The sequence below is a fragment of the Temnothorax americanus genome, unplaced genomic scaffold, assembly GCF_048541705.1.
Source record: "Temnothorax americanus isolate GAGA-0224 unplaced genomic scaffold, ASM4854170v1 Scaffold15, whole genome shotgun sequence".
Taxonomy (NCBI): Eukaryota; Metazoa; Arthropoda; class Insecta; order Hymenoptera; family Formicidae; genus Temnothorax; species Temnothorax americanus.
In genome coordinates this window covers 1,884,551-1,910,268 of record NW_027509286.1, presented here as the reverse complement: position 1 = coordinate 1,910,268, position 25,718 = coordinate 1,884,551, and the positions used below count along the sequence as shown (strand labels likewise).

The following is a 25,718-nucleotide window of genomic DNA, read 5'->3' as shown; positions in this document are numbered from 1 at the left end:
CACGCCGCTAACTTTCCAAAATGGAATTGAATGTTTAGTCAAGTTAACGCAATGCAACGCGTAAGGAATCTATTGCGAACCAAGTCGCTTCTAAATTTTTTCATAAAATCAACAGTGTATTCAATAAGGATCGGTATTGACAACATCATTTATATTTTATTGATAATACCACTTAATATTATTGATACTGTTATATCTTTGATAATATTGATAGCAAACGCGCCATTAATGACTTTATATTACATTTTTTAGGTTTATATAATGGCTTTATTAAATAGTAATTAATTTGAATGATATCAAAGATAATAATTATATTTTTTTAATTATTTGTATAGGGAGATAACACAATGCTTCGTGCCGTTTAGGTAATATTCAATTAAAATATATAATATTAATTGAACTCTGCACCGCGACCTTTGTATCAATTAGTCAGAAAGAAATTTTAATGCAATCGGAAAGTGCTTTTTGGTTTAGTTATCACTGTTATCAGATATAGAGCAGTTACGTCAGTCTTATATAAGATTTATTTTATTGCGCTTTATATTGAAAAAAGCGTTGAAAAGTAATATAGGTTGTATATAAAAAAAAATATAACACACACAATTTTGTTTTTTAATCCAAAAGTTTCATGGTTTTCCCCGGGGTGCGAGAATGCACATTTAAAAATATCCTTTCTCATACTTCAACGCCTCTTAAGTACCGTCTAGCTTCGTCGTTACGACGCGACGCAGCGTAACCACGTCCGCATACGTTATTCAAGAAAAGTGCCCGCCGTGAGCTGCGCCGGTATTACCACTGTTATTTGACTTTTTTGCGAGGGGTATATTTTCTCCCTTTTTTTTCAACACGTGCTGCTGTTATTACTGGCACGAAGAAGTGCATCGGGAGACAATGGTGCGCAGCAGTGTAGTTTCGTTTGCATGTACAATATACCGCGGAAAAAAAGAGGACAATACAGGATTAAAGCGCAAACATTGTCTTTCATATTCTCCGTCACCGTCGTTCACAGATCATAATCACGTTAAATAGCTCGTAATAAAATAGGAAAAAGCGTATCTTTAATACCATTAAACGCAGGATCGAACCGTATAAATCACTTAAACTACCGAATAGTAATTTCAAATGAATTCAGCTCGCACGCTCACAGTGCGGAATTTTATTTGTTCAATCAGCTAACGTATTTCTTTTTCCAATTTCGCGATTAACACAATTTAACATTGACGAACAACATTTCTTTGCGTAACATACATCGCGGAGACACGCGGTGTAAAATAAAATATTTCTCGCGAAGGAAAGAAACGCGTTCCTGTAATTATTTACCATTAGATTTCCCGCAAAAAATCTTTTTTCATTTTAAATTACGCAGTACTTTGCTTGATCTTGGATTATAGTCGTACAGAAAGTCGCAATAACGTTTCGCTCAGCGCTTGGAAGATACATAGCATTTTATTTCTTTCCTATATTGGCTCGCATCGGTATCAAACACCCTCACTGATTAATCGTCCGTTCGAGGACGTTTATAGATGCTCGCAGGCCTCGATCGTGTCTCGCGCGAATCGAAAGGCGAATCGCCTTGCGCCTTCGCTCGCCTTGGCTCGGCTAATATCACAGATGAAAGTGAGTTTACTGGCGCGACGCGCTCATCAGTAAAAGGATGCGCCCGCAAGTTACCTCTCTCTTCGCCGCGAGACTTCCTCTCCGCCTCGTGCGCAGCCAGAGAGAAGACGAATAGAGAGGCGTGGGAGATCGTGTCATTCACTAGGTAGTGCTTACTATGGCGCTATCGGTACGTCGCATCACGAGAAACGATCGAAAGTTGCGCTCTCCGCGCGGTTACTTTTACGTTTCTGGCTACGGTATGGCACACGTCGTGACCCTCACGACGATTCGTAAAACGTTCCGCGAAGCATCTAGCCGTATGATACATTGTACCGCCTCGAGGCTTTGCCGCGCTTCCGCTATTATCCTTTGGTGTATCTGAAGACGATCTCTTCCCGGCCAAAAAAAAGATCCGATTCACCATCTTTTTGTTTGCAAACTTGGGATTTTTAATATTTAATTTCTGGAGCGAAATGACGAATTAACATTCGAATTAGGACAGCGTGTGAGGAAGAGGAAAGTAAGGGAAAGAAATAGAAACACGATTATTAATTTTTAATTGAATCGTTGAATGTGATTCTCGGTGCCTTTCTGGTGAAGTTATCCACGCCTTGACATTGAAACGTACGCTATAGTCTTTTTATATCGGCCTACATTACTTGCCGGGTCGAGAGAAAGTGCCCGGTATGCGCGAGATCGTATATCAACTGTTTCGTAAGATTTGCATCAATCTTTAGACTTTAGAGACGTCGCGTATCTCTCTGATGAATTTGGAGGTGATGAAATTTTTTTTACGCGACTTTTCCATGCTTCAGGATTTTATCTTATTTTGTAACGCATTGTAATATCAGCCGATGACGTAAGAGGATAAAAGATCCTTAGTGAATTAAAGAAGTTGAATATGTCTCTGAGTAATAATGAGAAAAGGAGAAAGCAGTGAAGATCAATTTGGTGAGATTAGGCTTTCGATCTCGAAGAGAAAAATGAAGATTGAAAAGAATGGAATTTACTTTTGTTTCTCATCTCTTCTCTTCCCGCCTCTGGAATTTCTTTCTTCATCTTCCTCTGTTTGATATTGCAAATCAGTTATTTCGTACAATGTTATTTCACATTTTACATTTCTTGTTTTAAGTTTTAGTACTCAATTTAGTACTCAATTCAGTATTCAATTTACGCTTTCTAAATATTTTTACTCACAAACTGCGTAATCGCCGTTTCTATTGCTGTAGTCAATAACGCGATTGAAAATTAGCTAGCTGAGTTTGAGTCTTCTTGTACGTAATAATGACGATACGTAATAAACGGCACAATCCTGGAGAAGACTCTCAGATAAGAATCAGTGAGTCGTGACACCGAAAGTTCATAGCAATAGAACGCGCGCATCCTGAATGGAACGTTATAGCTGGATATAGCCGCAAGAACGTAATAGTAAGGATAGATATATACTAAGACCAACTATTACGACAGCGTTTTATCGGTGAATAAACATTTACCTTGCGTTCAAATATTTGGTGTTATCTTCATTGCGCGCGCGTTAAATTCGCAAAAGCCAGAGGGTAGTTTTCGAAATGAGATGAGCGTATTATATAGTTTCAAACGAGCGCGATTCATGAAAACGATAGAATTCCATGATGTAATGCGTGCGTGACCGCGCGGGCTTAGCATTATTGTTCTGGTAAGTTAGACATTATCTTAATGATTGAGAAGGTTTTGATTGATGAATCTATTTAACTTTAAAACATTGATGAGAATTTTGATCGATATTACTCGAACAATTCGATAAGTTTGAAAAAATGAACTTTATGTATATTTTGACATAATTACAAATACGATTTTCCTTTTTTGCGATGGAATATCGCGATGGAATATATTAAAAATGATTTGTTTAGAATCCATCGAGGATAAAACATAAGGATATTGCCAATTTGAATCATAATTAATTTCCTTGATAATATAAGGTTAGCTTCTAATTTATTATTGAAAATAAACGCGATGACTGTGTGATGTGACACTAATTACACTTATATAGACATCCATATAATCAATACCCCTTCATTAAATTCGCTTCTATTCATTTCCATTCCTTGCAATTCCAATATTGCTTAAATAATTATACGGTCATTTAAGTCTTAAGTTATCCGTACATCTTTATAATTAACGCAGATTAAGTGATTAATTCTATTTGCAGCAACGTACAAAATCATTTATCTTATCTTATTTGAAAGTGGTTTACATAACAAAGCCTATGTTTTCGAGCGATCACGCACAGCTTTCTCTATTAGTTCAGTCCCAAAGATTGCCTAGTTTTTTTCGCCACACAATCGCACAACTTTTTTAATTCTCTCCATCTTAACTTCATTTAGGCCTGTGTGTTGCTCACGTTTGTTCACATCAACTGTTGATGCTAAACGGTTGAAAGGCGGAAAAAAAATCTAAGAACGGGAAGTATGACGTAATAATGAGTTCATTTCGCAAAGGAAAAAGCCTGAAACGTATTTCATAGAAGAACCTTGTCATTTTAACGTGATAGGTAATTATTGGATACTTTCGGATATTGGATATCCGAACTTGGGGGCGTTTCTGTGAAATTAAAATTTTTTGGATACGGCGTTCCATTTGCGGCGATTCGATAGCTCTTGCGGTTACGCGTTAACCCGCGCGCGTACCGGACGTTGAGTACGCGAGCAATTAATCAGCCCTTTACGCGGGAGACGAGATCGTCTCGGGATCGCGACAATCCACCGTTGATCAACCGGCCCTGAATATCGGCGCCGCGCCGCGCCGCCGGGATCGGTGGGGATGGAGATCCTGGCGGCATGAGGTCCGCGCGCCCCACGGACGACCCGTCAGTATCGTGCCGCGACTCCCTCGCGACGAGAGAGCTCGCTCCAAAGTTCCTTCGGCCTCGGCTGTGTTCGCTGCTGACTCTTCCCTTTTTTTCCTCTCCTTTTTCTCTTTTTTCTCTCTCTCTTTCTCTCTCTCTCTCTCTCTCTGTCTTTCTCTCCCTTTTCTTCTTGCCGATTGTTCACGCGAATAAGAATCGCGTCCGCGGCGTTCGCGCGCGTGCGACGCTTCCCTCGCTTCGCTCCGGTATCGTTTCCCGGAGCCGACCGCGTGTGTACCACGACTTTGGAGATTTAGAGGATCTCTGCAGCCGAGGATCCAGGATAGTATTTTCGCCACATCGGCGATTGTTACGGCGGGCGCACGCGGGGTTTAACACCAGGTACGAGGTTGTCGTATACGTTGTTTTGTGAATAGCTATACGTGCGTCATTGATAGTACGATATTTGAGAAGCGACAAGTATTTATACTTGTCTATTCTCCTATCTTTTCATCTTTCTACGTTTAAGACTAATTAACTATCTTTCTTGAAATATCAAAATTAAACCAATTGGAATAAATATGTAATTTTTTAATAATAACTGAGATAACCAATATAGATGTTACATATTTATACGTATGAAAAAAAAAAGAATATTTAGGTGATAAAATCTCATTCTGTTTAATGGATTCGAAACGCAAAACAATTTTGCGTTCTCACAGAGAACTGAAATTTGGCCTGATACAAAATAGTTCTATACAGAGCGTCTAATAATTTCGTTTAAAATTATTCGGTTCAGTTTATGTATCTTGGGTTACGAAGTTGTTATCTCGACACTCTATATTATGCGTGCCTTTAAACGCAGATAAAATTACGATTTCTCGTTTAAATGTTTTATCGATCTACCAGTTTGCTCTTTGTCGTTGTTTAGCTTAAAAAGTGCTTTCCTCTCTTTAAAGTCTAAACATCACTTATATCGGAAAGAGGATTTCGCGCTCGAAACAGCTGATTACGCTTGTAAATACCGCACTCGCGCAAAAATGCAGTAGTAAATTCAACCGAAATTTAAAAGCGCATTAGGTACGAGAATTTTCCGACGCGTCTGGCTAAAGGGTCATCGTCGGGCTGGGGCATTTTTGGAGCCGGAGATGTAACGCGCGTTGACGCGGATCGATGGAGCATTATTTTACAAGAAAGAGATATTTAACGAGTAATTCTCTTAACTCAAATAAATCGCATTTTTGGCATTTTGCCGTCAGCGAAATACACGTATTTGCGAAATCTGCGTGAAGTATACACTTCAGGCTTGTTCAGTTATGCGGCTTGTTTTATTATTAATTTAGTCCAATAAGGTAGAAATTTGGCATTATATTATCTTATGCAATAAAGATAGACTTTATTTATATATATACAATTATTTATTTACAAATAAAATTATGGACCGTGCATATAAAATCGAAAATACGAATGCAAATAGAAAATACATAAATGGATCTTGTAAAAATTTTTATTGTATACGTATACGATTTTTTAGTAATTAGCAACTACATTGTATAAATCAAATTTTCAATGGAAATTTAAAATAATTTCATCGAGCTTGTTTCCAACATTTCACCACTTAATGTCGTTATGTTTTACCCGAGGCTTCTACCGTCCCCGAGGGTTATAAACGCATCAGGGGGTTGCCGTTGAATCGAACAAACTTTGGCGCGTTTCCACGCGTCGCGTTGCCCCGCGTTCATGCAACCATTTTTATTATTCTCGTCGACACCAGGAAAGGCGCAGTTTTTCAAGCGTGCATTTAAATAGCGCGACCACCCGGGTCCGACGTCATGAAAAGTATTTGCCGCATGCAATATAATTTCTCGTTTGTTTTCGGCGGATTATTTCCCGTCGTTAACGTTTGCAATATTGTTAAGGGTAATAAAAAAGGGAGGTAAATGAATTACTTGAATTTTCTACATTTCTACGAACTTTAATTCGGCGCACAGTTTTCAACATAGATAGAACAAACTCAAAATTCAAGTACATATCTCGGAAGTCATGTGAGTTATTAAAACAATAATATACGGTACGCTCAAGATATCACGTTAAATTCCAAAATGTATCAAGGGATTAGTTTAGAGAAACAGCTCTGATATGTCAGGCATTTGTATTATTTGTAACGTTCAACATCCGCCGTTGTGCAGTATGTGATATATAAGAGAATATCAGGCACACCCCGATCTTCCTCTCTCGTTCGTCGTGCAAAACTATGGATATGGAATATTTGCGGCGTAGGTATCGCAAACAAAGATTGAAGATCCGCGAAGCATTCGCAATGTGAGATGTCGTGGTATCAATGATACTAGGTTCCCGGAGTATCATTATCCGTCGTCGACATACAGCATACAGTCAACTCGGTGGAATTATTTACTGAAAGGTACCCGTGCGATGTATAAAGGAAATTTCGCTGCTCCATTATCGCGCGAGCAGACTGACAGATCCTGGCCGCTGAAGCCTTTAGTTTTCGCTTTGCTGTCAAACTTCGTACTTAAGTTGAGTACCAATGTTCCTTTTGATATACTATATCCTTGCGCTTATTGTCTATTAATTTTCTCATTCGATTTACATTAGCAAATTAGTAAAATTTACAAATTGTGTTTTGTAGGTATAATCTTTTCTACTAATTACTTTATTTTATTTTAGTTTAATTATGTCTGTAATTAATATATAAAAACGGTTACTATATAATTATATTATAAAAATTATTAATTATTTTTTTTCCCATTTAAATGATATAAATTAACCCTTTGTCGTCTGTACTTTAACAGACAGAAATAGGTAACGCGCTCTAGAATAACTTGAAAGATAGTTGCGCGATGTCAGGCAAATTTCATTCCATTAGGAGGTTCTTACATGCGGACAGAGTAGACCCAATTTGCCCTATCGTGCCGACGAGATCCTTCTGAAAGTCCTTAACTTCTTGGTAAGAGGGGAAACGAGCTCTATATTCAATATTGCCGACATCAAATTCAAAAATGCTTAGCTAAAATGTCTTTATTTCTTTTACGACGTTATATAGTATACACTTTTGTATTTTATATTAATATTGAAGACGCCATTAATTGTATTTAACAAGTAAATGGTGAGGCGGTTAATGGTACAACGAATGACGTTATTATTTGTTTTATAAAGTTTATGTAATAAATAATAATGTACAGCAAAACTCCGTTATGCTTGTAAATTAATTAACATACGTGTAAATCTAATTAGAGTGGAGTCTTTGGTCATGAGAACTAACTTCTTGCTCGACTCGATGTCGAACACGACGACAGTAAAGCGGGATGTTCCTAGGTCGAACTCGTTGAGGTCGCCATAATTAATTAATCTTGTCTCTAGCTAATTAATCTGCGCTTGCCAGTTAGGTGAATGAGGAGCGCAGAATGCGATGTCGGACAAAGCGGTGGATCGTTAAGCAATACGTCATAACGAAATGTGTGCCTGACCCATTTTTGCACGCGAACTTCCACAGGCACGCGAAGTGGCCTGTGGAAATCTCGCTCCTGTCTCGCGCTCTCCGTTTCTCCCTATTCCCTCTCTTTTCGTTTTGTCTCGGTCTGAAAAAAACGTGGCGCAAAAGAGTCTCACGCTGTGTGGCCAACATCGGTGTAATTATACACGCGAGTGTGTAACACGTCGCATGGCACACTCGAGCTTCTGGGCGCGCGAGAGCTTCTCTCGCGAGAGGGAAGCAATGAAACATTGTTCGTGTGTTAATAAAGCAATAAAATTTCTTCATCCTCCGTTAATTCTTGCACGCGGCATTTGGTATTCGGTCGTTTCCATTTCTCTCTAAAAAGGATCCACTCGAAGGTATTTCGCTTCGTTGGCACGATCCGCTTGAAGTTTTCGTTCGATGGAGAATTTTATTAAACAGTCGAACTCTCTGTGTGTACGGAACTGTGAATTATTTCAAGCTTGTTACATCACATCTAAGCTGGCTTTGATAAATATTGAATGGATTTCATGAAACGTAAAATAGTGTCCATCTTTTCTGCTATATTCTACCGCTAATCTTAGTCAATTCTTCCTTGTTACTAAAACAAGTATTAAGATAATGGCATGTACAGAATGTACCTCGTGTACTCCGGCTTTAAGATGCAATTTATCTCATTTCGTTAAGGTGCAGAATGTTCCACTTTTGTAATTATGTAGTTTTACTTACATATCTCTGCCCAGATCTCGCACTTGCTTAACGCTGTTTAAGGAACTTATTATTTATATAGAGAGAGTTACAGAATTACAAAGATCAAGAGCAAGGGTGTTATTATTCTTATACAAGAGCGTAGACATAGATTTGTATGTTGTTTTGCATTAAATCAAAAACTTAATTGCTGCACACATACACACACACACACAAACGCATATGCAGAAATGTCACTGAATACATTTGATATCATTTATGTGTAACATTGTTGCCTCCATTCGTCTTTATGATTGTCATCATTTGGTACAAGTCAAGTTTCCAATTATTATCTCTGATTGATCTTGGCGGGAATCTCACTCGCTACCAGCATGGCGGGCGCCAAATTACATCCGGATTATTGTGATTAGTTCTGAAGTCGATTGTATCTTAGTTCCGAAACGCGTGTGTGCATGATATCTACGAAAACCACAAATCCTAAAAGTCGTAAGTCGTAAAGCAAAGTGATTCAATGTCAAATCGGCTATTTAAGATATCAGAATAGCGAGAAGTAATTATTCAGAATTACGATTAATGTGATCAATAAGAAAATAAATTTGTCGAATGTTCACAACGTTGATGATAAAATTCGTGTATTTATATCGTATACGATACAAATGATACACGATATGTGTGTGTGTGTGTGTGTGTGTGTGGGGGGTAAATTGCTAATTTATTATTTTATTGGATTTTGTTTCAACGTGAAATTGTATCGCGATACGAGAAATTCGAGTTCCGAAAATGACAAATCTGACGATAAACACAATCTGCATATTATGACGATAGAAAGTTTTTCAACGACAACAAAATATCGCATGACAAAACAGGGATTATTTCGCAATTTAATAATTTCTCTTTGCGCCGGGTACAGCAATTTTTCCTCCCATGAGCGTCCTTTCAATTTCAGGGCTAACGATATCAACGTAATGTTGTGACATTATGACCGCGATACGACGGCCCAATCACAAACGCGATAATCACAAACGCGTGTTTGATGTAATTTAATATGTAATAGATGGATATTAATTCGGGCCGCGACGTAAAATGACGAGCTCTCGGGTCATATCGAGGTTCAATGCATTTCGGAGCGTGTGCTTTTGCGCAACGCGCATAATTCGCCTTCACCGAGTGACGTTAATCGCGCGCAATGTAAATGCTCTTGTTCAGCATTACGCGGCGCATTAAGCTCGTTTTGCGACAGAATAACGGTGGTACATGGTTCGTAGACGCGAGAGAGATTTATTTAACAGCTCTTTTTTTGCTAGACTGATAATTACGGCATTTTTGGTATTTACCAAAAAAAAGATTGACGTTTTCTGTATTATAACTGTATGAGTACGTGTGCATATAATGCAGCGACTTTCTTGCTTTTTTCAAATTATTTCGTGTCATCGCGACAACGAACAGAAACATGTCGTATGCATTTGTGTTCCACGTTAATTTAGTGTTGAATTGAAATAAATCACACGGATAAACATTCGCGACGTATTAATCGCTCGCCTTTTTAGAAATTTCCTCTACGAAAAAATAATATCGCGATGGATTTGCATTACCTTTGACTGCATGTTGCGTTCATACTTAAACTGAACTGGGAAATGACTCCGAGCTGGGGATCGGCGGGGCTATATCGAAGTTTCGATATTGCCGTAATTCCCAATTTGCCGAAGGTACCGCGCGCGGAACCGTGGACCGTCCACTAATGCGATAAACGATCGCTGCCGGACGCCTGGTTTCTGGCTATACTACTGGCAGCGTCCGACCGGTTTCCACATCAAAGCGGTCCCTGCTGCCACTCCCGCGGACGAGTCGCGCGGTTAACGTAAATCCTATTATCGATAAAATGTAATCACTTTGACGTGGACGTCGAATATAATGCCGCACGACGAAGTCTTTTTCTTTCCATTACGTAATCGTGTGTAAAAAATAGTGAAACATATCAAGTATTTGTTATATTTCTAATAATGGATTGAGCGTCTAGGTCAAGTAAATTCGTTAATTGTTTCCTCTACTATTCCAGGATGCCTTTTTAACTTCGTCAAGCAGCTGCTTAGCGATGAAACGTTCAATTGAAATATTACTAAAGCAAAATTAACACAATTCAATATCGAACTTCTTCATCCATTTGCAGCTCTATAGTTTACGAAACATTTTTAATTACGATCTCCTAGCTTAATATAAAGACTAATTAAGCAATACAGTAAGTTCATAAGAAATGAATTTATTAAAATTTTTGCATATATACGCGTGTATAAAATACGTAACAAAATTCATAAATCTAACTTATATTAAGTACTCCACTTTTGCAAAAGCGATTGCTGTCTTAAGGACCTTTCCTACGTTACCAGGAGATCAACGTCTCTCTATTAGGCAAGACGTAAATGAACTGCAGCACTAAATTTATACTTCAGCTGGTGCACTATGTATCCTTGTCTAAAAGTACATTTACAGTACTGCAGAAACGGTATGGGTGTGTAGGACATATTAATAAAAAATTATTATTGAAAATCTCATAACTAAATTGTGTGTGGGTGCGTGAGTGCGTCCCACAATATAAGTAAATATATTTCTATATATACAATATTTGTATACGTATTCTCCAAAGTTTGAAAAATATACGCGTTCGATATGACGTGTCTCGAGAGAACAATTAGAAAGAAAAATGGCGTCGTTATCGCTGGTGTACGAATCCACTCCGATTTCAATCGGGAGATACTTGATATTTCGGATAACTCAAAAGTTTCGGCGAATATCGAAAATGTGATATGCCCTGCTGTTTGATATACGATGATAAATAACTGAAAATAATTATCCAGCAATGTAATTTAATAGGTGTCGGATTTATTATTGGATTCTCCAAAGTTTTTCTTAAACGGCGTTGTTTTTAATCTTGCGTAAAATACTTAAATATAATATTTATAATATAGAAATCTTGTTTTTAAAAAATAATGCAATTATATTTTAAATGAATATATATATATATATATCGTTAACAAATGTCTTTCATTTTTAAAACAAATTAAATTGAAACTTTATATGTTCAACAAATATTAAAAATATTGTTTTTCTACTATTTTCAAATAAATTTTAATAAAAATTTTTTTAATTAATTAAATAATTTAATTTAATTATTACAATATTTAATTACCACAATATTTCAATATGTATATTATTATTGAAATGTGTTTGAAATTTAAAAATTACCGTATAATCTTTAATTAAAAATAGGAGTTGCAATGTTGGGACAATTTGCATATTTTATCCGGCTTATTAAACTAAAGATCTTTTATTTATTAAAAAATATTGAGGAACTATATATATATATATTGGAGAAGCATTATTGGAATTGTAAACAAAAGTTCGCTGTTATTACTTTTTCGAGGTCTTTGAGACTCGCGTATTCGACATAGTTGAACGACGGTACAACGACCAAAGTCGGAATCGATCGACATCTGTGTTCCGATGAAGGTATATCGGTGAATGTTCCAAGATATCAATCTAATATAGCAGCAGAGAGCGTGCTATATAGAATCCGTGCACGCTCTGCGCCCCGCCGCGATTCGATGTCGCGCGTGCGACCATATCGATATCGATATTATACCCCGCGGCATGTTGCACCGCACTTACCCTGTACTTTGCTGACAAACAAACTTTACGTGCAATTTTTTACCTCGAATTCGAAAAGTTCGACGATAAACGTCATCGCGAAAATACATCGCAATTCTGAATCGCGAAATTTTGAGGTTTGTCGTGGCGATGAAATGCGTATTCTCCGGATCACGAAGAGAGCGTATATGGATCGGATCACGACAGAGTATATATATTTCATTTACGTTATTTATTTATCAAACCGGAAATTTGCGGTGCTTGGAAATAAATTTGATCAGTACATTAATTCCGTAACAGTTCCGCGGCGTAAATTTCTGTTAAATTATATCGATTGCAACGGCATTGACATATCTCTCTCATTATGTTTTTGTAAAATTCATTAATTAAGAACTTGGCTTGTTGTCAACGGTGATTTTTTAAAATTAATTTCAATTGGCCTATAGCTGGTTTTTTAATAAGATTTTAAGTTTGAAGAGTAATTTGACGTTGAAATTTTTGATCGAGGTTTTGCGGACGGAAAAACGATTTTATATGAAGCGTATTATTTAAATATTTGTAACATAGTGGTGCGCTTTATGGAGTGTACCTTTCGTACAGATTGACGTGCGTCAATTTTCAAAAGATAGAATGATATTTTATTCGACAAAGTGAATGGAAATATTCAGTACGCATAAAATCTCCAAATCGGCCGGCCGTTTGAAGATTATTCATTTACTTTGAACAAACGCTACCGATTTTTCGATGCACGTGTTTCTTTCCTCATACTTGTACTCCTCCGCTCTCTCTCAGCTAATCCTGTTGAAATAATTATCGAATTAGCATTACAAAGAAGGAAGGAGGTACGTACGTATGCGTTCTAAGTTAAGATGCCTAGCTTTGCTTCGTTATCTGGTTGCCTTTGTTCCGACATCGGACTTCCCTCCTGAGCAGCGACTATCGGAAACGTGAAACTCGTTCTCGTTGTGCCCGAGAGTCCTCCAGGCTGCTGTCACATTAATTAAACACACGATGTAGTATAACTCGCGTAAGACAGCACTCGACCTGAACATTAAACCGTCACAAAATGTCCTAGAAACGTGCACGTCGAAGGAAAGGAATAATTTCAATCTTAGGAACAAATATAATATTGAGATATGATTGACTTTCCAATAATTGGAGAGATCTCCGGTAATTACAAGATCTAAGGATTCGTTATTGTGTAAAAACTCCAGAGAAAACAAAAATCTGAAACTAAATTTTCAGCTTTATTGTTAACGATAAATGAAAGAGTTAAGCACAAAGAGTTAAGAGATAACTAATGGGACGTTAATAAATTAAGACTCGAATTAGATTTTCGTCGGGGATATTAGAATGCAAATTAGTTGCGAAATATTTTCTCCTCGTTATACGGGATGTCCTTGATGACCCACGGCGCGTCCTTTTCCATACACGTCAACAGCCCTTTAATTAATTCAAAATCGATTCTCCAAGAGAGAAGGCTCTTACTTCTTTCTAAGCACGATTTCAATCCATGATACCAAATTACGCGAAAGTGGTAGTAAAATGTGGAAGTTTAAAAGTAAATGACAATTAGTACGGAGTTTTTGGCGACCGTAATTTTAGAAAAACCTTTCGAAAAATACTTTTCTAAAGTGGAAAACTTTCTTTCCTGAATTGCTCTTGTTTGCGCAGTTTTATAATGGTTAATTTATTGTTAAACTTTAAAAGAGGCAAAAAAGCTCGCTCCCTGGAGTTATACATCGTGAATAGCGGGGTGTGCTAAAAGGAAATCGCTGTTGGTTCGAGATTTCCCGGAGCTCTCCATCGTCCTATTATTATGGATTTTTACGTTTAATTAACCATAAAACAGACGACAATTTCGATCTTATTATAAAATATGTACAATATGTCGGAAAAATATTATCGTGATGTAATAATTCATAGTTATTAAACTATTATATAACCGACGGATTTATAAGTTAATGATAGTTTTTTACGACATATTTATTAAATTATTCAGCGGACGTGTGAAGTCTATTTACAATTTTTTTACATTTACATAATTATTAACAATTGTGTGCGTTTTGTGGTTTATTTATCAAACCGGGAATTTGCGCGGAGCTTGTAAATAAATTAGAATATATTATTTCAATGCTAGAACGTAAATACATTTTGTCATTATTAAATAAACAAACAAGTAATTATATTATTATAATTTTAACAAATTTATTTAGTATAACTTAAAAAATTTCTAAGCAAATGGCATTAATGATAATCGTTACGTCAGCACATATGGTGACGATTTTAATCGTGACAGATACGTTATCGATATATATAGGCAACATGTCAAAAGTGAATATGGAGAGTAGAGAGAATTGCAGCCAGTGGCGCTGAAAGGAGTAAACGAGAGATCCCGCGAAGTTATGTGGTGTGCGAACAGAACAAAATCCTCGGGCGATATCGCTGCCGCGACGCGCGCGCGCTGAAACTCGCGGCAGATGATTAGAGTGCATCGGGGGATTTTTCGAGGCGAACGCGTGGGAAAGAAAGTCTTTTATTTCACCGAGAAAGCGGGAAGACCGTATCATTATATGCGATTATGGTACGTATCTGCCGCATGTTGAACGCGTTTCGCGTTACCGTTCCTCCTTGTTTGCGCCAGATCAACGGCACATGTGCGCTTCGTTACACGCCACGCGAGTGCGAAGCCAAGCGCCACGATGATACTATTATATTACAATCGTGCGTTTTCCCAGATAAGGGAAGGGCCAGTAATTTTAACCGCGTTATTCCAATCAGCTGTCAGATAAATTTAATTAGACGTCAATCGAATCGATTGGACATAATTGCACGCCGTCATTAAAACGATGTAACTATTTTTGCAACTAGTCAACCAATTAGTCATTAATTTTGTTATCTCGTGTGGAAAGCGACCGACGTTGCAAAACGTGCGGCGACAAATTGGGTCACGGGACTAAACTTTGGCCCTCGTATCCTCGCCGCATGCTAAATGCGGCTGTTTCCCATCTCGTACTGTCATTTAAGCATTGCCTCTCGTAGGCTAGACAAATAACACTCGAAATCGGGGAGTTACATGTAGCGCTAAATGCAACGCTAGGTAGAGACGGAAATGCAATAGCAGTCAGTGAATCTTTGGTTTACTGCTCCCGAAATGTAAAATTTAGTGACAAATGTGACGATTTTATCTCGTGTCAATCGTGTTGACACGAACATTTGGCGTACGGATAAAACTCGAAATCGGACATTTACATTTAGTGCTAAATGGAGCGTGAAACAGAAGTGAGTGAGAATAGAATCACTGCATCGAATTACAGTTAAAGCATCGTATCCTTTAAATTTACATCGATGATTTGCAACTTTTACTAATCTATTATTTACATTAAAAATGTATAATCCCGAAGAAATATGTTACAATTTTTATCTTATATCTTAGATTTCATTCAAAAATGCTGAAACGCGAGAATAAGCTGTTGAAACAAGCATGAAATATTTTGCTACGAATTAAAAACGTGCAATGCGATCGTCAAAACAGATTTAACCCTAACAATTATGTACAATTCGTTCTAATTTTTCAACGTACTATTTTATTCGCCATGTGCTTATCTTCATTAATTGCTCATTTCTGCGATATTTGGTATCGCAATTGTAATTATGAGATTATCCAAAAGCCTTATCTCGTTACCGAGATGCAGCGATCCCTCTCGAGGAAGGAGAAAACTGAGATCTCACCGACGACCGAATAATAGCTTCTCGCATTATCTGTCTTTCTGATCCACTGATGCGAATTTTTCTCCGAAGGCGAAACTTTCATATAATTTCTTGGTAAGACTTGGTATTTCGAAAAATTTTGTGGCGCGGCCTTCCACTTTCCTTACTGGCGATTGCGTCATTTCCCTTAATTCAAAACATGAGATTACACGAGTCCTCCGCAGCTTGCGACACAGTGACTCAATATGAGAAAATGTAATACCCCCTGAGAGTGAAAATTGGCAGTTTGAAAAACAACGACCTTATAGACTCGCGTGAATGGCGCTCGTTGAAACCGCGATGGTATACGACAATACGCGCATTCCAAAAATTTTGCGACACGTGGGACAGGTAAAACGTTCGCATTCATATGCAGTAGCGCTAATATTTCTTTTTGTTGATGCAACTTGTTAGGAAAAATCCAGTGAAAAGTAAAGCACTTTTAGTTATCACCCGCATTCAAACGATGATAAATTTAGATCGCGTATAAAAGTGTTCAATACTGGAATAACGGATAAACGGCAGTCACGAAACCGGATTGCAGTGGCTGTGAATATTTTATTTCTGCATTTGTGCAGTCAGCAAAGGACGAAAAACGAACGCAGAGCTGGAGGAGATGGAAAACGAGAGGAATTTTCTCATAATTATGATATTTTTTCACACGAGAAAATTGCAATTTGGTACGAACGTATTTTAAAATTTCAGAGTTGATTGACAGAAATGGCCATTTGATTGAATCGCGGTATTAAAATTTATATTAAAATTTATATTACCATGAAAATGATGCATCGCGTACAACTTTTATGAAACAAATGTGAACATTTACAATCTTTGCGCCGCAATTTTGTACTTTGTTCAGCATAAACAATGCAACGCGCTATTCTTTAAATATGTACGTAATTCAAAGTTTCTTCGTTTTAAAGATTTTCGAAGAAAACTGTAGACGCGGAGGAAAGTTTTTTCTCTGGCGGTTGAGAAATTAAATATTTTGACGCGTTCGTAAAACCAATTGCCCATAATTATTGTGCTCGACGGCTGTTCCGAATCAACATAACTATCCTATCCTCCTGTTGAGGAGAGGACGAGGAGAGACGAGAGACGAGGCGAGGCGGGACGTGGCGCAGCCGACGGAGCAGGGAGAGCGCTGGTATTTGCATAATATGGGAATCGCTTCTGAGGCCAAGCCATTGTTCCGAGCGCGTCTATGCGCGTGGTGTAGTATGTGAGAAGATTCGACGAGCGGAAGAACATCCGAATACGTAACCCGGCGATAATAATTACGTTCCTGTTCCACGTATCGCGCGGTGTGCTGCTTGGGCAACGCTCTCTTCCTTTCTCCCACACCGAATTGACTGCACGAGGGGGGGGGGGGATTCGCCTGGTACTCTACTTGTTTGAAGACCTCGTTTCGTCACCGATTGATCCGGCGATCTGAGAAAGAGAGCCGCGGAGAAAGGGCGGAGGGAATCGGGGGAGGGGGAGGGGGAGACCGTTTCTCGCGCTGAAGAACGGGAAAGCGGTTCGTTGACAAGAATCCTGGCCAGTCGGAGACAGAAGTTAATGAAACATTCCGGAATGCTTCATTAACTCTGGGACGATCATGCGTAAACGTCAATTGCGTCGGCTCGAACTTATATGAATAAAAAATGTGAAATCCATAATAATTGATTATAATACACCTCGATTTACTAAATTAATATCTTGAGCTAATCAATAATTCAAGGAAGTTGATGATTTTAATTGAAATTAGCTGAAATTTTATCCAATGTCATTATTTATCGTAATTTTGCAATCTTTAATATTAATTATTCTTGTGTAATTAGGGGCTTTAGCATAAATTTTTCGTTTCCATTTCTGAATTCGAATACTCAAAATCACACAACTGACCAGTGGCGTAGATATTTACATCGTGTATCTGTTTAGGCATGTAAACAGCTTCTATTTGCTGGTGTTTTACATTAGATACTAGTATTTGAACGTAGATTCAGGTGTCTTTGATGGCAATCTGTACATGCATTCCTGTGTGGATGCGTGTTTAGATATGCGAATCAAGATGCAACATGGTCGGTATCGATTCTAAACAAGTTGCTCGACACAGTTTACATCGGTGTTATTTCGGCATTCTGTGTTTCGACTGTTGTATCGGGTTTGATCATCTCATGGCATCTCTTGAGTCGTTCAACAGGCATCGTACTCTTTGATTATCTATACAGCATAGCGACGATGTTACTTCGATTGATTGATTTACGAGAGATATTATAAGATATGTCTTGTTGGGAGGTACTTTATAGGATCGTTTAGAATATCATTATGTCACGTATTTAAAGCAAAACTAGTCTTATTATTAAAATTTCAAGTATACAACTCCATTTTTGTTATCTTGCTCGAGCAAAACTTTGCCGTAATAACATAATTATACGGTACGAAGACAGAATTTAAACAACTTGATGAATTTTTTAACTATTTCAGAGTAAACCTTAGGTACCTGGCTTTTAATAATAAACACGATAATCTGCAGTTATTTAAATTTTTTACGGAAAAGCTTTTGAATTAATATTTGAAAACGTCTCAGTCGGTGTCAAATGGATGCCAAAAGCCTATAAATATTTCCAACAGCTAAATATTTCTCCAAAAAGTTAACTGTTCCGTAAACCGCAATAGTAAACCGCAGAAGTTTCTACGTGTGTACGTATTAAAATGTTAGATACATTATTATTTCTTAAAAAATGATTATTAAAACATTTCACTTAATATCAATTTTAACAATTTCTCGTAAATATTTTCTAGTTCTACAATATAAAATGTAAAATAGTATTTAGAAAAATATATTTTAAATTTTACACAGTCTTGGAAGTATGTAAATTATTAAATAACGTGATAAGAAATAATCAAACTTTGATCTTTGCTATCTTGTTTAGCTATTATTTAGCGCTAATTAATATTAATGCAGCCGGTAGTAGGTATGACATATCTCAAATTCTAGCTACATGCACGTAGTTTCATGGCAAGCTCACGACATCTGGGCTAATAACATCGGTAATAGAATGGCTCCCAGCACGATACGTCTCCGTCAGTAGTGCTAGCTACCGATCACAATCCATTAGTGAAACGGCGTCGAGGTAAAGATAAAGAGAGAGAGAGAAAAAGAGAGAGAGAGAGCGAGGAGGAGGAGGAGGAGGAGAGAGAGCTACCGATATGATGGAATTAAAATACTGTTACGATTACAGGTTTAAGCAGATCGTAAGCGATGGCAGAAGGTCCGCGAATCCCAATTACGGTGACCGGTAGCGCGGTAACATAACAGCAACGGTTACGAAAGCGAGCCGGTGATTACGGAACGAGAGGTGCAAGGATCTTCGGATCCCATCGTGACTCGTGGTCGTTGTTGTTAGTTCAGGTGATTTCGGCCCGACCGATCGCTGACCTTTCGCCATGTCATAATCACACGAGACGGACCCCGGGTATCGATCTGTGAAATTGACGTCGCCCCGCTGGATTCGCGACACGCGAATTACACGGTGCGCTTGTAAAATTCGGCGCTACACCGCGCGAATAATGCCTTATTGCCTTGAACGGGGGATCGCTTAAGGCTTGCGCGCGCGCGCGATTATTTTCTTTCGAACGACGAAATGCCATGCCGATCCCAGTGAAGAAAACGCCGCGGCAGTGCGCGGCTTCTTCTTCGGTTGTTTCGTGCCGGTCCTCCGGTGAGGAGGCATAAAGGAAGTAATCACCCGCGCTGATTGCGAAAAACTGCCGACCTGACGCCTAGCCTCGTCCTTTTCACGGTTGCTTGCACGCGCGCCGCCATCCTCGTCTGGTCGCTTCTTTTTTATCGGTGTGCATCATGCAGGAAGGTAATCGATCACTTATATTGTATCGATTAACTTCTCTGTGGGATCGAGCGTTCCCCTCCGACAAAAAGAGCTTGTATTTATTGAAAACAGACCGATATATATAGTATCTTTGCATCATTTTTCTCAGACATTTATTTTTTCATAAATAATCGATAGCGATTTACAATCTTTAAAGTTAATAAAATTTTAGATTAGTTGCAACGATAAATTAAAATTATTTTGCATGCGGATACAAGTTTCGCTAAGAAAGAAACAAGTTATTTTTGTGACTTTTGTCACTTTTATTTGTTTGCATTTTTCTTTTTATATATTTACCAGTTTCTGTATCTTATATATATATATATATATATATATATATATATATAACAATGAAAGTAGACTGTTTTAGCAATCATACACATAAAGTCTAATCTTCGCCGCCGTAATCGCGAGCTCTGCAATTAGTTCTAATAAAGGAGCGATTACCATTCCTTATTGCTTTAATTAAATTATGAAATTCACTGATATTGGTCTCATTAATATTGTTAACCGATACACCAACATGCAAATACAACTTGTTTATTTAGTTAGAATTACCAATTTTATCTCGCTGTTTTGTAACGTTCTGTTTAATTAATCATTTCTTTTTCGAGTCACTGTAAGTTATTAAGTATGTGCTTCAATAGAACCGTAAAGCGAGTTATCACGGGAAAGGCGGTGTAAAAATAAAAGTGCGGGAGACTGACCTGCCGGTATTCTTTCCCAATCGCTATTCAGCGCGCGGAAGACCAGATGACGACGATAAGCGAGCGAGTGCATCGCGTTGGAGAAACGCATGGACGAACTGAAGTGTAACCTCGTAAACACGGGAGAAATGTGCCGCGACAAAGAAAAGGAAGACGCTTGAAAGTAACGCCACGCGGAAACCCGGCGACGTAACAATTATCTCATCCGCGTCATTACTTTCTAAGTTTCTAATTAACCACGGCGACTCTCCGCGTACGCAGCATTACTTATTAGACAGGTGTTAAATGCGATTACGGGCCGCTGCTTCGAAACCACGAAATGTAATTTCTCGCTCAATTTTAAATTTAAAATTAAGATTTAAAAAAATTTGCTCAACACTATTTATTTTTATAGTAAACTTTTTAAGCTAACAGAAATTTTTTCATGTTTTTACGTCGAATATGCTATACGTAACAGCGAATATTTCTGTAGGTACTGTTAATTTACGATAAACTGTTTTTCATCAAAAAGTAAAAACATGATGGCAGGTATAATATTTATTGTGTACTGCCAATTAATGTTTCGTATACTTTACGTGTTTATAGAGACCAGAAAATATTCGATTGCATCAATTTCAGTTGATCGTTAGACCGAAACGATTAATTTGAAAAAACAGTGACATTATTTGGTTTATCGAAAAAATCTATACTAGTCAGAGCGTGTACATCCATATCGCGTATTAGCTTGTATTGGAACATCAATATCGAAATTTCGACATGTACACAATTTCGCCTATTAACTGTATAGGAACCACTTGTTCCAATTACAAATCAATATGCGCATATTCCATTTTTTATGGAGAGGTGAGGAAATAGCAATAAATGTAAAGTTTTTAAGTTTCGTGAAGTTTAAAATTTTTTTAAAAGTCTGACACTTTTTTGGAAGAGATATAGTTGCATGTGAATCTAACTACGATAAATTTAATTTGTGTACGTCTGTTTTCTTTTCTACATATATATCTCAATTGTGGCATTAATTTAAAGAATACATTTAATACATAATTATATAGTTATTTAATTTTCAACGTTTAATAATTTTGTATTTAAATTTGATAAAGGTTTTGTACGTTATTTATGTAAAACATCTTTTTATTGTTTATTAAATGTATCTTGAATAGAATTCACGCTTCAACGTTGAAACAAACGCCATTATTTTTTCAATATTTTCAAGAAAATTTTTTTCTCAAGAGAAAGTGTATGATTTCCGAGACATTTGCATTCATATGCATCTACAATATCTGCGCGTTGTATGCGCAATACATCGAGCGCTCCATTAATGAGCGACGAAGCTGCAGCTCGTAAGCCGAGACAGAGCATCGAACGTTGCACTTTCCCGTCTATTCGTGGATATTCGTCTCAATGTTCTCCGATAACCGGAGATCGAATCGTTCACCAAAGTTAGGAATCTCGCTTTCTTTCTCTCTCTCTCGCCGTGGCGCAGGGAAGGTGAACGCAATCTTCGCGACTCCTCCGACCCAGAACGAAGATGAAAACTGGTGTAACTTTCGACGTGTTTAATTCTCGATATCGCAGAAAATGTGCTCTATGCCAATTGTGCGGCGTTTCCATTATCATGACAATTTCCCCCCCGTGGCTACAGTGTAAAACTTCGAACTCGCAGAGATTATACGCCGCCGGTACCGAACGTCGCCGACAATGAGCAACGCAATTAAAACGTTTATAAGCGCTTATAAGCGCGGCGCTGAAAGTACGGCGTCGATTCGCCCGGAGCGACTGCGAGCCGCAGGCGAATTAAAATAATAATCGAGCGCTCGTGAAGTCGCGGATAATCCGAAATTCCAGTCCGCCCCTAATGACGGTCCGCTCGCAGTCGTGACTGCGACAAATGGACTCTCCCGTCTTGGCGAAAATCTTAGTCGTCGTCTGCCTCGGCTAATCACAACGCAGATTATCGGAGAGATTACGTGCGGCCGTCGATGGTCTTTAATATTTCGAATTAAGTGGTTACTCAACGGCGCGGGGTGCGTCTCACTGATTTCACTCGGTGCTCCTCAGATTTTGCATAGCTTTTGAGAAATCGCGAATAATCGTGTGTACGATGTAAGATGTAAGTATAGTAATGCAAATAATATTACGCAAAGAATAAATATTAAAAAATATCGATAGAATTCTGAGTAAAGAAACATTACAAAAATATTATACTTATATTTTATGCAATGTATTATTAAAATCATGCGAGGTTAACATTGCGCAGTAAGAGAATAATTTACATGCAAAGAGATATCGCTCGCCGCTGTGATAGCTATGCTGATCTATTCTCTGAAGCAATAAAACAAACACAAATCAATATCCAAGCGAATTCTTCGTTTTCAACGATCTAACATTTTCGAGTCGCATAAAGTAAGATAATATTCGTAACGTTTACGTCAAATTTGTGAAAATCTGATACAGAGAAAGAACCAAATACGCGCACTGCCAATAAAATTTATTAGTTTGTATTTTACACGGAGTACATGCCTTTTGATTATTTTATTATGAATTTAGTGCATTTTAAAATATTAATACGTTTCTCTCTTATATATCTCGCAGTAGTAATTTCGAAATTTATCTCATTTCTCTATTCGCGGATGCAGAGAAGCAAAGGCATGAAAATGTATAATCCTTTGTACATTTTTGTTGGGATAATTTTGCGTGTAATATCTCTTTAATTTCGCTCACTTTTCGTTAATAATTAGTTAATTAATAATTTTCATCAATAATTTAGTCGTCGATGTGATAGGTCCAACCGCACTTGACCCGATTATTATCTCTTTCCGCTAATTGCATATATTATTATTCAATTATCGGATATTTTAATTAATGAGTTATACATGTTACACGATCTCAGAGGAGAAGACCGGGAAAAAGGAAGTGTATTATCACTAATAACAATTTATTTTTTTTATTATATTACATTTTATCGTATTACGTCGTGACTTTATTTTGTTCACAACAAAACGCTAACTGACACACAGGTGTGTCTGTCAATCATTTCTTTTTACAATTGCTACAAACAAACTTCACTTTACTCTCTATACGAGAGCGACTTTTATGCTGTTATTTTATCGATTCGAATGGTGAATGAACGCACGGATGTCAAACGCAGGCGTTCGTGCGATAGAGTTTGTGCGTGCGTGTACGCTTCGCAGGCCTGCAAAATGGCTATGATCTCTATATGTTGATATTCCAGTTATTCGGTGAAATACGGTTGGGGGCCGCGAGCACGACCTGCGCTGGAAAACACGAAAGCGTTTTCGCTCACGGCAAGGATCGTTCTCAAGGATGATCGCCGCGCTCGCGCACGAGCTAGCCTCGTCGCCGTTTAAACGCGAAAAGGTGAAAGTTGAGCGAAGCGTCGTACTAGAGGCTTTTCATATTTAAAGGTCAACAACTGGTGGCCGACAATAACTACGATGTTTCTTCCGCTTGCGTGGCAATTTTATGCCAATTTTGTCGCTACGTGACGGTATCGAAAGGCGGGGATATGTCGGAGGAACCTTTTTAATTTTTTAACAAAAGCGGCGACGAATTCACCGCGGTAACGATCTGAATAAAACAGCAGCGTTAGAAATAATCTAACGAATTTTTAATCCAAAGCACATTCGTGAAAAGTTTTTAAAATTCTCGTTGTATTAATATCTATCTAAAACTCCTCCCAAAATCGATATTTTGAAACTGTATTATTAATTACAGCTTTAAGGCATCGATAAAGGATTAATACTTTATTTAAAGATTTGTATTACGAATGAAAAATTATTGATAATCTTTCTTTGTCACATCAGCAAATTATTTATTATTATTTTAATTTTTACCTCAATTTGTTATTTATTAATTACAATTTTTTATTATCTAGACATTAGTCAAATAACTGTGTATAAGATTTTAATTCCCTCTTAAAATCAGATACTCAATTTTAATATTTTTAATATAATTTCTTAATCCCCCTTTATAATTCAATTCGTATTCTGTTATTCCTGCAAGTTTAGTAACATTTGCATGAAATTAATTATTGATGAGCAAGACGCGGACTAAAGAAAATCTCGGAAAATGACGTGAGGAGACGATGCGCAGACAGCATGATGGACGGTGTGTTGAGTCGCTCGCACGCGAATGCCGACGGCTTTAGAGACGGTTTCAGCTTACTTCGTCGGCGGAGAGAGATTGTGCATTTCTCAATTTTTTCGTGTAAGGGGTCCATTAATCGCCCCATATCCATTCGCTGAAAGGGAAGCCTTAAAAGCGTCGCGCGTGTGAAAGAAATATATATACATACATATATACGCGTAAGAGAGCGTCTGCTTTTCCTCCTTTTTCTCGCGCCAACTTCTTTCGCCGGAGAGCGGATTTTATAACGGCGCGCATCCCGACCGTTCGACTTCGCGTATCTCGCACGATGCTCTCGAGTCTCGCGGACTCGTTAATATCGTCGAACGAAAGTAAAAACTTTCATTCGCGCGCGCGCGCTGCTACTGACTGATGTCGTGTGTGCTTCCTAGGAAGAAGATCCCCGGCGGCGCGGCGTTACGTATTCGATCGCGTATGTGCAGCCTGTGTACCAACCAGATATCGCGCGACTTTACGATACGCTTGGATAACGCTCGACGTATACTTTCGATATGTTACCATTGCAGTTACGGTTATTCGGCGCTCTGCCAGCTACGTTTATCGGTATCTTAAATCATTGATAAATATCGCTTGCTACAATTACGGCGGTATAGACTGACGCGACTCCGTGTATCTCGAATAGGTAATTTGAAGCTACAATATTTTACTTCGATATCACAGTTTTATTTTAATATTCTAATGACGTGATGTTTTTTTTAAATAAGATATATCATTAATGCAGTATAGAATTTCATGCTATTGATATTTTATACATCTGATTTTCTGCTCGCATCCTTGCGTGCATCTAGAAGCGTTCTATTATGGTAACAAGGTTCCTGAATTGCCTTCGAGGACGTGATGCATTAATATAGATCTGCGTATCCATATGTATATCAATTTGCACATGAACGTGAACTCTGTTATAAGTAGATTGAATGCGCGCATCTGTGACATAAAAATTATTATTCTAAAAACATGTACCTATATACTTA

General features: G+C 37.8%; 1 protein-coding gene across 5 annotated transcripts in view; it reads left to right on the top strand.

The window, feature by feature from the left end:
• The window catches only part of Thw (chitin-binding domain protein thawb), a 52,978-nt gene that overhangs the window by 9,866 nt on the left and 17,394 nt on the right, over positions 1 to 25,718 (top strand). For 3 of the 5 annotated variants that reach the window (XM_077402265.1, XM_077402264.1, XM_077402261.1), the window contains exon 1: positions 4,697 to 4,825. The exons of the other annotated variants lie outside the window; for them this stretch is intronic. The gene's annotated coding sequence lies outside the window, so the exon portion shown is untranslated. Of the gene's footprint in view, positions 1 to 4,696; positions 4,826 to 25,718 lie in introns of those variants that run through there. 5 annotated transcript variants of the gene reach the window in all.